The sequence below is a fragment of the Miscanthus floridulus genome, chromosome 5 (genome assembly GCF_019320115.1).
Source record: "Miscanthus floridulus cultivar M001 chromosome 5, ASM1932011v1, whole genome shotgun sequence".
In the NCBI taxonomy this organism is placed as follows: domain Eukaryota; kingdom Viridiplantae; phylum Streptophyta; class Magnoliopsida; order Poales; family Poaceae; genus Miscanthus; species Miscanthus floridulus.
The window spans coordinates 122,383,097-122,401,820 of NC_089584.1; positions in this window are offsets into that span (position 1 = coordinate 122,383,097).

Below are 18,724 nucleotides of genomic sequence, written 5' to 3' on the forward strand. Positions count from 1 at the left end.
ATTCATAAAATAGACCCTTAGCTCGGCGCCATTGGTGCTGGCACCGAGCTAACACGTCTCGACACCAGCGTCTCTGACGCCGAGCTCCTAGGCACGGCAGATGACATGGCAGTGAGCTCGGCGCCGTAGATCTTGGCGCCGAGCTCCCTGCCATTTAACCTTGGCTAACCTTCCTGCCCGAACGTTCTTCCTCTTTTTTCTTCTCCTTCTCGGGTTTTTTCTTTTCCCACTTCACCATACCTCACGAATCGGCATATTAGACCTTGAAAACTTTGATTTGATCCGTAGATCTTCGAGAGCAAGGTATCATCACTTCCCTCCTAGTTTTTTCGCATCGATTCGGTATGTATTAGTTGGATTTTTGAACGTAATAATCGTCATCACTTAGGGTTTCATTATATCCATCAATATATGTATTATACAACCGTAGGATGATGCCAAGACGTGAAAAAGCTAGCAAACCAAGGCGTATGTAGTTATGTTATGGGTTCATTGTTGTGCATCAAATGGAAAACCCTAGGTTTATGGTTTATGTTAACTGCTTTGGGTTCTTAGAACGAAATTAGTTGTATTGTAGTTATGGTTCTCATTGATATTTATTTGTGATGTTTTAATTTATGTTTGTTAAATTACATCTGTTTTGTTAGATGCAAAAAAATATTTCGGGAGTAGTTTTGGACAAAACAGGGTCGTCCTCGAGAATTATACCCCGACGCATCTAGCAAAGATGCTCCCGTCCCTCCTAACCTCCCTATCGCTAACTGTGGCTGTGGTTTTCTAGCCCATATTTTTTAATCAAAATATCTGGACACAGCGGCGCGTTGCTTCTACACATGTAGTCGTTTAATGTAAGAAATTGTTTCCACTATCCTTTTTCTTTATTTGTGTAAGTATTCTACTAATATTATGTTGGAATCTCGTTGTGTAGGACCATGAGAGGTGCTTTTTCTTTCAGTGGAACGATGGTGCAGACAAGTTTGATCCTAGGTACCTCATTTTCGACAATTGGTTTAGAGGGAGACATCCACGTGAGCACTTCAAGCGGTGGGTTCCACCCCCCCTAACCCTCCGCCAATGACGGCTAAGGAGAAGCACCTAGCCACAGTTAGATGACTCGAGGAACCTCCTCTATGCGATTATGGAGATCGAGCTGTGATAAACCCTGAGAATACGTTGGAGTTTGTGTGTCCAAACAAGCATCAAGTAAGTGCAAAGTGTATGTGTTGAAATATTGAGCTATATGTGTTCATATACTAATGTCTACTTATTTAGGTGTTTTCAATGACAAAATGTCATTTCAAGGAGTGGTTGTATGGTCCTAAGAACCAATGGCCGAAAGAACCGCGAAAGGTTAAGGAAAAGATGAAAGAAAGAGTAATTTACAAAGCACCTCCTGTCATGTGCGAATGTGGTGTTAAATCCAACTATGGCCTAGTCCCTTCGGAGCTTGGAATAGGCTATTATTGCAACCATATGGTTGAGTATGATGAGGTTGGTTATTTTTGTGGTAAATATGAAATCATATTTTGTTTCTTTTGCTAAGACATATATGATAGAATTTGCCGTTTGAACAGAGCACTAGGAAATGCAAGTGGGAATGTTATGATGGTCAAGCTAAGTTCTTGGATGAACTGAAGAAGAGGCAAGTAATTGCACGAAAGAGGGGATATGCACCTGACTACGTCAACCTATTCGTTAAACATCACAAAGAAAAGATGCGTGAGTTTGCTAGACAGCGCGGTATATGTAACCCGATCGATGTTGGAATTAACAAATGGGGATTGAAGAGGCAGATGACGTTAGAGGAGGAGAGGGCAAGGAATGTAGGTATTAAAGGCTCGACGCTGAGGTAGGGTGAAGTGGGGAGAGAAAAAAACCCGAGAGGGAGGAGAAAGAATAGGAAGAACATTCGGACAGGAAGGTTGGCCGGCGTTAAATGGTAGGGAGCTCGGCGCCAAGATCTACGGCGCCGAGCTCACTGCCATGTTATCTACCGTGGCGCCGAGCTCACTGCCATGTCATCTGCCGTGCCCAGGAGCTCGGCGCCAGAGACTCTAGCGCTGAGACGTGTTAGCTCGACGCCAGCACCAATGGCACCGAGCTAAGGGTCCATTTTTTGAATTCTTTCCACCAGGGGTCTATTTGTGAGAAACTTTTAAAAAAAGGCTAAAATATAAAAAAATTCGGGCATTCGGATGGGTGGCAGAGACAACTATTTAAATATTGCATCTTTTTCTCTCTATATATATATTGATTAACTGATTTTACATGAACAAATTAAGGCCCGTTTAGTAGAGCTCCAGTTCTAACCAAAACTATTGCGAGTTATCTCATGAATCAGCTTTTTTAGCTTTAGCTTGTACTGTTAGAAAATATTTGGTAAAATAGTTTGCCCTAGTTGAAACGTATAAAATGTCCATACTAACATTTTTTATTTTTTCTCTTTGCACCTTATCACCGGTTCATGCACGGCACGACGGAGCCACACCCACGCGTGGTGCCTTCCCTTTATCTCTCCAATCTCCACCTTCCTACCTTGAGCATCTCCAAGAGTACCCAATATTTTTATCCTAAAGCATGAAGTTTTGCAACTTCTAAAAAAGTATTGGGAGGAATAAAGAAAAGTCATCTCTAAGAGTTTCTAATATTTTTATCCCAAAAAGTATTTTCTGCGCCACTTTTTTTCCTCGACCCAATCTCATATTTATGATGTTTTGCATCAGGAACCCTGAATTTGTTTCTATACCCGTTTAAGCCCTCCCAACGGATCTTTCTCTATCGCGCTTTTCTCACTTGGAACCCTGTCCTTCCTCTTTTTCCTTTCCCACCTCCTTCTCCTTCTCAAGCTTGCACGCGAGTTTCAGTTCGGACGCGGAGGCACGCGCATGAAATCATTAATTTTTACATAACCCATGGTGAGGCATATAGCTCACCATGATGAGGCATTTCGATGGGTGGCAGAGACAACTATTTAAATATTGCATCTTTTTCTCTCTATATATATTGATTAACTGATTTCACATGAACAAATTAAGACCCGTTTAGTAGAGCTCCAGTTCTAACCAAAACTATTGCGACTTATCTCATGAATCAACTTTTTTTAGCTTTAGCTTGTACTGTTAGAAAATGTTTGGTAAAATAGTTTGCCCTAATTGTTGAAACTGTATAAAATGTCCATACTACCATTTTTCATTTTCTTCTCTTTATTATTTTCTCTTTGCACCTTATCATCAGTTCATGTGCGGCACGACGGAGCCACACCCATGCGTCGCGCCTTGCCTTTATCTCTCTGGTCTCCACCTTCCTACCTTGAGCATCTCCAAGAGTACCCAATATTTTTATTATAAAAATATGAAGTTTTACAACTCCTAAAAAATATTGAGAGGAATAAAGAAAAGTCATCTCTAAGAGTTTCTAATATTTTTATCCCAAAAGATGTTTTCAAGCCCACTTTTTTTCCTCGACCCAATCTCATATTTATGATGTTTTGCATCAAGAACCTAAATTTGTTTCTATACCCGTTTAAGTCCTTCTTTGCGTTTTTCTCACCTGGAACCTTGTTCTTCCTCTTTTTCCTTTCCCACCTCCTTCTCCTTCTCAAGGTTTCACATGAGTTTCGGTTAGAACGCGGAGGGGCGCGCACAAAAATCTCTGTGGATGAAACTCATCCGTATATTTTAAGTGGTATACTAGATAAGAAGTACAGGCGGAGATACAAACCAAATGAAGGGGGACCGTGACGCCTAAGAGGGGGGGGGTGAATTAGGCAACTTAAAATTCAACTTCTTGACTATGGCCTCTTTTTCTAACCCTAGCAAAACCTATGCAAAAGGTAAACTATCTAAATATGCAACTACGGTTTTGCTAGTGTGTTGCTATCTCTACCGCAAAAGGAGTAATATAATCAATGTAAATGCGGAAGCTAAAGAGCAAGGTAGAGATATGCAAACTCCCATCAATGACTCTGGTATTTTTATCGAGGTATCGAGAAGCGCGCAAGCTTCCCCTAGTCCTCGTTGGAGCCCCTCGCAAGGAATCCCTCGCAAGGGCCAAGCTCCCGGTCGGGTAACTCCTTAGATAGCCTCGGGTCTTCCCCACCTGTAAGTGGGTCTCCGACGTGCCTTCTGTCAAGCCTCTCCTGAATGCTCCCTGTCGTCTTCACTATCAAGCTTCCGGCCGAAACGCCGTGGGCCTTGTTCCCTCTGGTACACGGTGGCAGCCACACCACAAGCACGGTTGGTATGATCTCGCAAGACTACAAGCCCCTCCGATGTACAACAATGGTGCTCGTAAGCACCGAGTGATAAGAGGTATGCAAACCTCACTAAACACTAGGCCTAAACCTAGAGCAAGCGCATAAGCGGTGGTCTAATCAACCTAAGCACTTCGCAAAGCACCTACGCTAATCACCTGATGAATCACTAAGCACTATGCAAGTGGAGATCACTAAAATGGTGTATCAACACCCTTGGTATGTTCCCTCAGCTCCACACAACTCATTTGGCCAGTTGGGGGTTGTATTTATAAGCTCCACTGAGAAAGTAGCCGTTGGGGACAAAATCCCGCTTTTCTGCTACTGACCGGACGCTGATCATGTCTTGACCAGACACGTCCAGTCATCCCGACCATTGGAGCCACAAACTACTGATCGGACGCTGCCAGCGTCCGGTCACATGCCACTGAACGCGTCCAGTCGCATTTTTGCCGCTCTAGAACCTCTCTATACTCGACCGGACTCTGCTGTCCTGCGTCCGGTCGATTTTGCCACCAGCGTCTGGTCACTGCTGCTGACGCCTATTTGCCGAGCCTCTTGATTGAAGCGTCCAGTCACTTTCCTCCAGCGTCCGGTCACTTCTGTGAGCTCGTTTCTTCGTGATCTTGCATACGGCTTGGTTCCTATCTTTGTGTTTGGACTTTGCTTGATATCTTGGGTCTTCTCTTATGCTTCTAAGGTCTTGCTTGAGGTGTTGATCATCGGATCATCATGTTGCCTTTGTCCAAGTCACGCCTTGCATCCTATTAAACTACAAAATAATCACTTGCAAATTCATTAGTCCAATTTGGTTGTGTTGATCATCAAACACCAAAATCCAAAGTAAATGGGCCAAGGGTCCATTTTTCTTACAATATCCTCCTTTTTGGTGATTGATGACAACACGACCAAAGCAAGCAAATAATAGAATTTTGAAATTTAAAAACTACCTACTTGCTAGGATGCAATGCAAGGGGCAAGATTATATGATGCTAAAAGATACTACTTGTAAGACTATATAGAAACTTATCTTGCCCTTGCAAATGTCCCCATGTGGTATTATGGATTTAAGCCTTGCTTCCTACAAGTTTTCCCATTACATAGGCTAATCCACAATCTACTATCTTTCCTTTCTCGGACCATTACTATAAATTAATGCTTGCTTTTGGTCCTCTAAATTCTCCCCCTTTAGAATCAAACACCGAAAAGGAAGATATTAGTAGCACAAGGGAGGGTCAAACTTTGTGATCCTTTATGTGTAGAGTGGAATAGATCACAAAATTTGACTCTCACATTATATAGACAAAGCTCCCCCTAAATATATGCATCCATATGATAGAAGGCAAAGCATATGCATAATTGGCAAATTTTTGCTCACGGGAATTTAATCTATATAATGCATGGAGAAAGCATATAAATATCAAAATGAAATCAACATGATGATATTGGTTTAGAAATACCACATGCGGAAACCAATTTGATTTCTACCACTTGTAACTGGTGGTGGATCTTTAAAGTATGATGCTTAACTCCGGGGACTCTATTTTCCTTACAATGAGACTACTACACACATGATAAGCTTGAAAAGGTGTTAGTCTCAAAGCATCCAACTTGTAGAGTAACCTCCCCCTAAATTCGTCCACACAAGTGTGGGATAGTTGTAGAAGTTATGCATATTGATTTTAGAATCAATAATATCACTTGAAAGATCACATCTCATGAATGTGAGAATCATTTTCGAAGATGATATTCGGGAGAAATTATCTACAATTTAGACTTTGGGACATATTAGATGAATAATTAAAGGACAAGCTATATGCCATGCTCCTAAACAATTTAAAACCATATAGGATTGCTCCAAGAAATAAGAATGAAACCGAGCAAGCCTACCATATGAAATACCTAGTGCATGCATGACAAAAGATATAAGCAAGCAAATGCAAACCTAGGTATGAATAGTAACTAGATGCTAAAAGATACCAATTGTAGGAAAATTTAAATCAAATACCAATTGAAGTAAATTGAATCTAGTTACCTAACATGGGAAGGGGGATTTGGGTCCATAGTATTCACTAACCCACTTACTAATAATTTTGTCCATAAAATGCATCAATACTTTGCCAAGTCTCCAAATTCCCAAAGTCCATAGGACTTCTCACTTCCCTTTCGGGATCCAAACCTTCTTGGTGCTCTTCATGTTGGAAATGATTTTCTTTGGCACCCAAAAGCGTTTGACCCCATTGATGGCTTGCTTGTTCACCTTGATGGCCACCACCTTATCATTTTTCTTCTTTTTCAAGAGATAAGATGTGGAGGCCTTCTTGTACACCTTGTTGGTGTACGTGTTGGAGAGCTTGCTTGTTTGCTTCTTCTTTTCTTTCTTCTTTGCTCCTCCCCCATTCTTCATCTTGCACTTATAGGACTTGTGACCTTCCTTGTGGCACACGTAGCAAACTATGGTTTGTCCTTCATCAAGCTTCTTCACTCTCTTGACGGTGTTATCTTGATGAAGTTGGGCTTGCTTCGCCTTGCCTTTCACTTGAGTCAAGTCCTTGGTGAGGCGAGCTACTTCTTGCTTGAGTTGTTTATTCTCCTTTGCAACCTCTTGTGTGCATGTATCTACAACAACTTTCTCAACACAAACTTGGTTGCACAAAGGTGAGTCTAAACATAAATCATTACAAGAAGTAGAGGCATCCTTTTTAGACATGTTAGAACTTTTCCTTTTAGACGCCTTAGTGGGAGTTGTACTAACGGCTTCAAGATTAGCAACTTTATTAGTTATATGCATCTTGTGAGCTAGTTAACTTTTCTTTTAATTTTTCATTTTTCTTTACAAGCTGCTCATCATTGATTGTGCATGCATTTGTTGTTGCACTAGCCTCAAGTTGCTTAATTTTAGTAGATAGTTGAACATTAATATTAGCAAAAATCTCATATTGTTCAAGTAAAGTTTTGTATGCTTCTTGTGAACTATCTAGCTTTTCTTTTATTTTCCCAAGCTTCTTTTGTTGACTAGTGCAAACTTTAGCATAATTAAGGTTTTGTTGCACAATTTCTTCATAAGAAGGCATATCATCATCACTATCACTCTCACTAAAAGATTCAAACAAGCAATTTTTAGCTCTGGCATTGAAATGCATTTCTTTTTCATTACTCTTCGTGGGTTTTTCGGGATTTTTAATGGGTTTTATCCTGTCACAAGTGACTCTCCAAACACCTAAATCAACTGTCTCAAGGTAGCAAGCCATTCTACCTTTATAATAGGGGAAGTTAGTGCCATCAAAGTGTGGAGGCCTAGAGATATCTATCCCAATCACTCTAAATAGCGTCGGCTCAACGGCGGTTAAGCCAAAGGTCCAAATTTGAGCCAACCGGCTCTGATACCAATTGAAGGGGGACCGTGACGCCTAAGAGGGGGGGGGGTGAATTAGGCAACTTAAAATTCAACTTCTTGACTATGGCCTCTTTTTCTAACCCTAGCAAAACCTATGCAAAAGATAAACTATCTAAATGTGCAACTACAGTTTTGCTAGTGTGTTGCTATCTCTACCGTAAAAGGAGTAATATAATCAATGTAAACGCAGAAGCTAAAGAGCAAGGTAGAGATATGCAAACTCCTGTCGACGACTCCGGTATTTTTACCGAGGTATCAAGAAGCACACAAGCTTTTCCATAGTCCTTGTTGGAGCCCCTCGCAAGGGCCAAGCTCCTGGTCGGGTAACTCCGTGGATAGCCTCGGGCCTTCTCCATGCGTAAGTGGGTCTCCAACGTGCCTTCTGGTAAGCCTCTCCTAGATGCTCCCCGCCATCTTCATTATCAAGCTTCCGACTAAAACGCCGCGGGCCTTGTTCCCTCCGGTACACGGTGGTGGCCACACCACAAGCGCGGTTGGTGTGATCTCGCAAGACTACAAGCCCCTCCGATATACAACAATGGTGCTCACAAGCACCGAGTGGTAAGAGGTATATAAATCTCACTAAACACTAGGCCTAAACCTAGAGCAAGCGCATAAGCAGTGGTCTAATCAACCTAAGCACTTCGCAAAGCACCTACGCTAATCACCTGATGAATCACTAAGCACTATATAAGTGGAGATCATTAAAATGGTGTATCAACACCCTTGGTATGTTTCTTCAGCTCCACACAACTTATTTGGCCAGTTGGGGGTTGTATTTATAAGCCCCACTGAGAAAGTAGCCGTTGGGGACAAAATCCCGCTTTTCTACTACTGACCGGACGCTGATCACGTTCTGATCGGACGCGTTCGGTCGTCCCGACCGTTGGAGCCATGAACTACTGATTGGACGCTGCCAGTGTCTGGTCACATGCCACCAGACATGTCCGGTCGCATTTTCACCCCTCTGGAACCTCTCTATACTCAATTGGACTCTGCTGTCCTACGTCCGGTCGATTTTGCCGCCAGCGTCTGGTCGCTGTTGCTGACGCCTGTTTGCCGAGCCTCTTGATCGGAGCGTCCAGTCACTTTCCTCCAGCGTTCGGTCACTTCTGTGAGCTCATTTCTTCGTGATCTTGCGTACGGCTTGGTTCCTATCTTCGTGCTTGGACTTTGCTTGATATCTTAGGTCTTCTCTTGTGCTTCTAAGGTCTTGCTTGAGGTGTTGATCATTGGATCGTCACGTTGCCTTTGTCCAAGTCACATCTTGCATCCTATTGAACTACAAAACAATCACTTGCAAATTCATTAGTCCAATTTGGTTGTGTTGATCATCAAACACCAAAATCCAAAGTAAATGGGCCAAGGGTCCATTTTCCTTGCACCAAACATGTCTCCCTAAATTAGTATAGATACAACTCCTAGCAAGATTATGAACATCCACATTTGATCGTCTCCCCTCATGGATGAACTCGACAATTCTGAAATCATTCGATCTAGCTCTAATTTTATGGACAATATGCCCATAAGAGCCCATAATACCTTCAGGTATGCTTGCAACAACTCTAGCATTGTCACATGCCACTTTGAAGTCCTGAAGTAGCAAGTCGCTAGCAAGAGCCATGACTTCTTTACATTATATCGTCTCCACCATCTCTGGCTCCAAGCTTCCTTCCATCACTACCACCGAGGCCCCCAAGAAGCGTCCAGCAAAGTCGCGTGCAACAGCTACAGCGACGACAATTCCTGAGTTTTTAGCTAAGGATGCATCAACGTTAATCTTCATTAGCCCTGCTGGGGGAGGAATCCAGCGAGTGTTGCTGCTCTGAACAGCAGGGCGATCCTTCACTTTTGGTTGCAGCAATTGGAGATCAGCCACAAAACTAGTGACAAAATTATGAGTCGAGACCAGGCTTTGATAAATATCTTCATGAATAGCTTTCCTTCTGGCATACCATATAGCCCAAAGAGTCACCGTGACCCGGATTAGGTCCTCATGCTTGAGGGATTGCAAGGGATGCCTTCTGCTTCATAGGTGGAGCTACGTGGGGGCCATAGTGGGCCATGCCCCCCCCCCTTGTCTCTATAAATTTTCTAAAGTCCATTTACTGTTCAGATGGTATAGAAATACAAATACAAGGCCACTAATAATAGTGTAGAGTCAAGGCAGCTAGCAAGCAAGCAACCAGTCTATCCGTAGATATAGCAAACAACGTAATCCACATTCAGTCTCTATTTCTACTTTCTGCTTTTCTTCGTCAAAGTGACGGTGTCTCCGTGGCTCACAACAATTAGTTACATCTCTCCACCGCAGACGGCTCTGCACTTGGCATGCCGCAACATAGATCTTGCCAGCCTACTAAGGTCTCGGACCGCCGTAAAGTGTCTTCGTGTTCAGCACGTGTGCTTGCAAAATGCCCCCCCCCCCCCCCCCCCCCCCCCCCCCCTGATTGGGCTGCATGTTCCGCCACTGTTCTGCTTGACAGCAGCTGATTAACTTTTGTGTTAGCTTACCTTGCTGGTAGTTTCCTGGTGGGTGGTGGCGGTCCAGCCCAGGATCAAATGATATGGCCCGTTCTGGTCAATGGGCATAGGCCAATCCTGAGCGCACGACGTGGGTTTGGGAAACGCATTGCCACATGGCCGCCCCTTTGATCGCCGCCGGTCCATACGCGCAAGTACTGTAGAATGCAACGAATGAGAGCGCGGTTAGTTCCCTGAATTTGGGAGTTTAGGATACTGTAGCACTTTCGTTTTTATTTGTTAAATAGTGTTTAATCATGGACTAATTAGGCTCAAAATGTTTGTCTCGCAATTTTCAATCAAACTGTGTAATTAGTTTTTTTTTTATCTACATTTAATGCTCCATACATGTATCGTAAGATTCGATGTGATGACTACTGTAGCACTTTTTAGGAATTTAGGGTAGAAACTAAACACGTGCTGAAGAGGACTATTGACTCCCGAGTCCCGACGCAACGAGACTACCCTCAATGGCGATCCACAGTAACCGTTGGACGGCGGAGGAGCCGGCGGCGTCACGTCGCGGTCACCCCACCCGGCCAAGAAAGCTTCTTTTTTGTTGTTGTAGCATGTGTTATCCTGACCATCCAAACACCACATCGAGATTTGTGCCTTCCCAATTAATAGTGTGAAGCATTGGAGAGGGCAGTGTGAAACATTGGGAGGAGTGAGCAGCACGAATCTCAAAGTAATATTTAACGGTGGAGATAGAACGTGTTGAGCATGTACACGTTTTCGGGCCAACTGCCGTCTCCCGCTCTCGCCAACTTATCCGCTCGCGCGTCGTACCAAAATCTCGCGTCATGTACGGCGCACCAAACTGGCAGGGAATGGGTGACGTGCGTGCGACGCGGGCAGTTGCAATTGCAGCGCTTGGTGCCGACGTGCCGTCCGGCTTTCTTCTTCGATGTGGTTGATGATTCCGCTCGTCTCTTTCCTTGCAAGTTCCGTCCGGCCGGATATTCCTCCAGAATGTCCAAAGGTTTTTCCTCACAAATACTTCTGGTTAGCAGCAGAATATATACAATCACGAGAGGGATATGTTTCGCTGAAAAAACAAACCGAAATATTGTTCCGTCAGATTTGTCGTACGAGAAAAATATTGTTTCAGCTAAAAAAACAAGCTGAAAAGTATAAATTATAAAACGAGCGAACAGACCATATAGCAACGTGGCATACTGGCATAGCATCGGCGGCCTACCGCAACCAGCATCAGCATCACTTGGTGGAAACAGACTCGCGGTCGCGGACGACCATCCGTGATTTTCGTATCGCGCGTGATATCGCTCCATCCATCTGTATTAGCTGACCAGTGGTGGTCCTGCTGTCACTCTCGGCCTTGGCTCGATAATCTATAGTGTGCCTTCGTCAAGGCAGCAATAGTATGTCGGTTGGCCTGGATTCGCGGAACAGGGAAAACCCGGCACCCACAAAAGGCCCTTTCGCATTCTTTTTACCCCGTGGATTGTGATCAGAATCTGCTCAAACTTTGGCATGGCCGCATGGCATAAGGCCATAAAGCATACATACGTCATGTAATACACGTCGCATGAAACATTTCCTGAACCCCGCAAAGAGCGAGACAATTCTTCTGCCTGCATCCAGACGCAAATATGGCCGTTGGGCCATCGGTGATGGGAAACAATGCGATTTCCGTGTCAATGCGCCGTGACTCGTGTCGTCCTACTCTACTGCTATATACAAACACGGTGTCCACTACCTTCCCTAAAGCACAAAATGCTTTCAGCCCATAATAGGTCTTCTTAATTAGAATAAGCATAAGAGCTTTTTTAGTTCTTTAGTCCAGGGACTAGAGGCTAAAGCAGAAACTTCAACCCTGTTTGGTTCATCGAGGGACTAAAGATCATAAAGCTGCTGGACAATGATCAAAATATCTTTCTTAAAGCTAGGGGTGAGGACCGGCAATAATTAAGGGACATTGGTTGTCTAGTTGGGCTAGTTGTCCCAAAAACCCACCACTCAGGGACTATAGGACTAACCCGCTTTAGTCCCTCTTCTAGTCTCCTTGTTTGGCAATTTAGGGACTAAATGAGGATTAAAAATGGGGGGATTATAGTCCCATGAAACCAAGCAGACCCTAAGATATGTTCATACTGGCATGTTGGGCCACTGCTCACTTTACGCTTCGTGTATCTCTCTCCCTTCTCCACGCCATCAATATATGATGATGACATAGCCTTTTCGTCCCAACTTAGACCAGGATTGAGAGGTTACTAGACCGTTGTCGGTGTTTTGTAAACCGGACTAATAAACTTATACGATTATCGCGCTTGCTCTAGGAAGACAATGGTACATCTAAAAGACACGAGGATTTATACTGGTTCAGGCCAGAGCCCTACGTCTAGTATCAGAGATGATCGAGTGCGTATTCCTCGCTTGAATGCTCTAAAGTTCTTACAATGGGGAGTGCAAGAATGGTGAAAGAGCTAGGAGAGCTAGAGCTAGGAGACGGGTTGCCCAAAGGGAAGCTTCAGGAGCCCTTCTACGATGTAAGAATGAGTGAATGAAAGTTGGATCCTAAGATGGGTGCCCTGGCTGCCCTTATATAGAGTCCGGGGCCAGGGCGTGTACAAAGAAGAAGGTTCTCTTGACCGAAGGGTCGTGAGCCTAAGGGATGACCTAGCTAACTTGGCTTGCTAGCTACGCCGTCTTGTGGTGTACGTCTGGGCGTGGTTGTCATCATGGTCTTGTGGTCACGTTGTGGCATGGCGTGACATGGTGCTACTGTGCCGACTATGTCTATACTGTAGGCACGGTGGTGGTTTGCCAGTCGTCCTGTGCGACATGGTCTTCGTCGTGGTCTTCATCATCGCCTACTGGTTTCCTAGGGCGTCGTACAAGAGTTGGTAGCTGCCCCTGGGTCATCGATCACCTGATTGGCCTGTGGAGCTGATGGCCACAATCCTAAGCATTGGGGTCATGGCTCCCGCTGGTCTGGATGGCCTCTAAGTCAAGGCCCTCGTCGTGGATCATATCCGTAGTGGGTAGAATCGTACGTGCGTCTTGTCAGGCCATATTTGACCAGTGGTTATCGTACAGATTGTTACTGCCTTGGGCAGTGTTGTCTTTCTGAGCTACGTGGCGTGGGGTGGCATCTAACCGGACCGAGCTGACCGCTGTCCCCTCGGTCATTGCAGGGTCAGTGCGGCGTGCCTACTCTCGTTAGAGCGGGCACATTTGGCTGGTCTTGACCTCTCCCAGTTCCTCCCAAGGGTCGTGACGGTGAGAGGTCATGCGTCTCTTATGCATCGTGCGGCTAAGGTAGAAGGGAGGGGTCATGACTGACCCTAGCCTTGGCGTTCGGCCTGGCTCACTTGGCTCATCTGGCCTCGATCGCTCGGGCTTTCGCTGGCAGTTGTATAATGGGCCGCTTCGGCCTATTACTTAGCGATGCCCTGAGACACCCCGAGGTTATAACCCCGATAGTAGCCCCCGAGCATTTTTGCGATCACGAAGTGATCGTGAAAGCGCTGTGTTGCATGCATATCGAATGCGGGTTTGTAGTTCATGGCTTGTTCGAGCTTTGTCGCTCAACCCCTTGCGTGCTGGTGTGTTCAATGCGGTAGGTGGCCATTGTGCACTGCCCCATAAAGATGCCTTGACGATGTGTTACGTGACCGCTCAGCCCTGTCATGTCTGTGTGCTGTGTCTCAAGGTTCGTGACCCAGACGGTGCCGAGTTGTCTCATTGATGTTGCACCGGCCCTGTCCTTAAGAAGGTCTTGATTTTTTTGACCTCACATGGGCATCTGATATTGGCTATGACCTCTTGTGGTTCGCCACGTGGTGCAGGGGTCTCAGGCTGCTCAGTCCGTGCTTGTCCTATAAATGTCGACCATTCTACCGTTTGAGGCACCCATGACTATAACTATTGTTGGTATTTATTAACGCAAAAAATATGAAGGATTCCGTAAGCGCATAGAATACCATTGTAGAATTTTACCAGAAGTATTTCAGATATCGTTATTTATATTTTTAACACAGGGAAACAATAGAGTAAAGATCATTAAATAACAAAGACGTAAGTACTAATCAACATACCAGCATAACTAGAGTAGGGGTTAATGTAATGATATGAATTTATGTATAATGACACTCAGAGGATTGATCATTAAAGATAAATAACTAGTTAACTCAGGAGAACAACGGGTGGGGTAGATTCCTTTGATGTTCTTATTACATGGTCAAAGTATACCCAACTGTAATTAAGATTAACTCTACTCTTGTGCACTTCGGGACGCCGCTAGACGGTAGAGCACAACAAAAGATAACTTTACTGACGTGACTATAGCCCTATAATTTAAGAACCTGCTCAATTCAGAGTGGTCTACAGAAGATAGACGAGGCTATCACCTCCTGCTGCTACCACACAACTAGGGAATAGGGTGTACTCATAGGCAGAGCATCGTATAAGCACCATGCTTACACGAGACTCAGCTACATAGCCCAATCGATAAACTAGCAGGCTAAGCGCCCTATGAACCTGCATACAAAAGTAATGATAACCTTAACTAAGCAAGGTATATATTCAAAGTAAGCATAGCCATGTAAATAGGAATATGATAAATTGATAATAAGTCTTACAAGATGTAGAAGTGAAGATACAAGACTTTGTCGAGCCTCCAAGACTAGATCCGAAACTTAAGCATGAGCCCAACTCGATCCTCACTCCCGAGCTACTAATCTACTACATTGGAGAGTTTTAGACCTAATCTTTCTGGTGTGTGTTGATCTGAATGAGAGATGTGAATTAGGGTTTCATGATGTCTTCTGGGAGGGTGTAGGGGCTGCTATATATAGGGGAACCATCAATATTGAGCCCTCGGATCAAACCGCTTAAAACAACGGCACAGATTGAACCTAGGAGGCGATGGAGAACCGACATATAAAGAAAAGGCTGATAGGCGGGACCCATAGGCTGGCCGACCTAGGGGTTGGGTCGACTGGCCCACTATCGGCAGCATTTAGCCCAATCTTCGGTGAGTTGTCTTCTAGATGCTTCTAGAGTCTTCCTAAGTAGGTTTCGTCGTAGATAAACATGATTTGATTTGACAATTGGGTCCACCTTGCTTGTTTTCTGGATAAATCCTCCTACATCCACAAATTCACCAAAATTTGTGAAATTTATTAGTTTAAACCCCTAGACCTATGTTGTTGATCATATTTATACAATTATATAAGTTATATTGATGGTTTATGATGAATATTAACTACCGTCAACAAACTCCCCCCAAGTTTACCCTTTGCTAGTCCCTGAGCAAAGCTAAACTCAGTAAAGGATCAGGAGTTGTTACAATATTTTTACTCCTCAAAAGTACACATGCGTTCAAACAAGAATTCTCCTCTAGATTAAAATAAATTGATCTGACTTTCAAACCTACCCATATTACCTTCAATCATGGGGCTTCTTAGCCTTCCCTTGGGTCTTGAGCAATTAAAAGATAGAACAATCAAGTTAAGCACTATGTCTTAAGTTTTTTGTTCCACCATTGTTCTAGAGTTTTCATAAGTTTTGAAAATAAAACTCAGAGATTCCATTATATGACACCCTCAAGTCTCTCAATATATGTGGTATTTGTGGATCCTCACAACAGCAACAAATATGTTATGTCTTTTTCTCTTCCTACCACTAAGGCTTATGTGGAGTTCATAGGTAGGGACAAAGGTAGAGCATACTTGCAATGTTTATATTGTCAAGTCAAACAACAGATCCAAAGAGAAATGAGTCATTCAATCAAATCAAGATGTGCATGTGTGTGAATATATGGTAGATATATATGGTGGCTATCCTAATTCTAGTTTGCTCCCTGAAAACTTATCTCTTTTGAAACTTTAAAATATTTCTGCAAGAAAACAGGGGCTATCTTATTCATCTCTCTTTTTTTCAGGCGGGCATCGAGTACCCATTGTTTTAGATGTCTTGGACACTTGTCTATTTTTTCTTCTTCTTTTTTTATCATTTTTTATGAATAACTTTTGCATAGCCCATGTCTCTTTTCTATAGTAAAACTTTTGAGAGATAGCAACAAGAACTTAGAGCATTTATTTGGTGGATAAAAAACTATAAAAATAAAAAATATTTTTGTGTGGATCTAGATGGAATGGAATGTTTTTGCGCCTACCCCCAGTATTGGAGTAGTGCATATTTGGGTGGTGTATGTGATCCTGATTTTAAGAGCATGATAAATATCTTATAAGGGTCAACGAAGCTTGACAAAACTCAATGTAAAAGTAAGCAACATATATGTGGAAGTCTTTTTAGCTTAAATAACATGTATGGCTCTAGTGAGAATTCAAGTTTTATCATATAGGAACTCATCATAGCATTTTTATGTTAAAAAAATATCTAGAATTTTAATATCACTTGGAACAAGATAAACAGCAGCTCAGACCTTTTCATATCAAATCTGTCAATTACCTAGACTTAGATCAAGCATATGCTACCCACGAGTTTCAAGTTCAGAGTAAATCCTTATATCAAAACAATCTTATCCAAAACTCGAGAGAATTCAATGCTAAAAACTAGGTACTTGAAAAGAATTACAACAGAGTAACTTTTCATCATTTTCATTTTAAGCGATTATCTTCATAGTCCTTTTTATTTTATTCAGCTCTTAAAAACAAATTAAAGCAAACTAGACACACTCTCTTTATTTTGTTTTTATTTTTAGACCACACATTATAACTATATCTCTAAAAGATAACTTTTTATTTTATTTCTAGTTATTCATCTTTTGTTTAAAGCAAACTAAGAATAATAATAAAAGAAAAAGAAATACTTATCTAGATATATGGGGGATGCTTTCTCCCCCAAGCTGGTTGTTGTCGTGGTTGCTCAACGAGGTGACCGAATGTAGAGGTGCTGGAATAGAGCCTCCCAATTTTAATTTTGTTGTTGCTGTTGTTACTGGAGGTTAGCCATCTCGTGTCCTATACTTACCTACCATTGTGTATGCATTTACACTAAAATTTAGGAAGAAGAACGTGGGAATTCGAAGCTTCTAAGATTGTGTCATCAAAAAATCGATTAGATATGAATCGGTATCAGCTGATTTAGATGCGATGTCAGAATCGGCTATTTTATAGATGACGTCAGTAGACGGCATCAATGGGCTATGCTTGAATGGCGTTAGGAAGATGTGTCGGACTCTACAAATAAAGAAAATTAGGGTCCAAATTATTATTAAGTTAGGAAGTTTTCTTTTATTCCAAGAATTGTAATGAGTCATATTTGAGTTGGATTCATGTTTAGATTCTGGGTATAAATATTAGACCTTGGTTATTGTAAAAAAATGAACACTCAATCAATACAATCTTTTCGGCTTTCGCCATTGTATTAGGAGTAGGAGTACTGTAGATCTCGATGAGTTCTTCAGCAAACAGGGCTGCATCGACTGATCGATCTCCAGCTTGATTGTGAGTACTGTCATGACTTGTGTTGTGCTTATAAAGCTACATCAGCTAATTGATCTTTTATGAGCCATAATATAAGTTAGTTATCGATATGTATCATAGTTTGTAAGGCTGCATCAGCTAATTGTTCTCTTACAAATCATAATAGAGATCAAAGTTTTCAATCTTGTGTTAAATAACTTGTTTAATACAATATCACCAGTTATCGAATCTGCTAAGATTAGTAAGAGTTTCCTTGCTGTTTTTTGGTTGATTCACCGGTTATCGATCTTTTTATAATTAATGTTTTATTAATTATAACAAAATCACTTGTCGACAGAATATCGTTGGCAGTCCACCGAGGGGTATCCCACGAAGGTAGATTGATCAGCAGGGGAGCGTGAGATCAAGAACAAGAAGGCAACAGAGACACACGAGTTAGACAGGTTCAGGCCATCAGTATGATGTAATACCCTACTCCTATGGTCTGTTGGTTTGTATTAGCTATCGTATGATATTGCGTGAGTTTGGAGGAGGTCCATGTCCACCTTATATAGTCCGGGGAGCAGGGTTACAAGTCAGTTAGATCTAGGAGATAACTGGAAAGTAATAATTGATTACAAGAATCTAGGGATCATACATATCCTAACAGATCTCGCAGTATCTTTAGGATATCCTCTAGATGTCTTGCGGGAGGCGCCGAGCAGAGCCGTGCGTCGTAAGGCTTCATCTTGTGGGCTGGGCCACCCCTGGGGGCACAACCCATGTGGTCCGCCTTGGGTATCTAGGGTCATACCCCCCCACAGCTAGCCCCCTAGCGCCTTGTACCTGTTGTGCAACGCTGTCTTGAGCTTGTCCGAGCAGGTGTAAACGAAGCCGAGCAGTACGGACTCATGGTTCGACCACCGTGATGAGTCGCCGAGCAGTCGTGAGCAGTTGCCGAAAAGCATATACTGACACCGAGCAGAGCGACACATAACCGAGCAGTATAACCCAAGCACGTCTTGCCATAAGGGTGTAAGGAGCTCAAGTTTAGAATAAAAAATTTCCTCGCAGTGGACGAAGTGTGCCCACTTAGAGTCCGACCACGAGTGAAGGAGATATTCTTCTTTAGCTTCAAGCGGCACAGAGTCTTCCAGA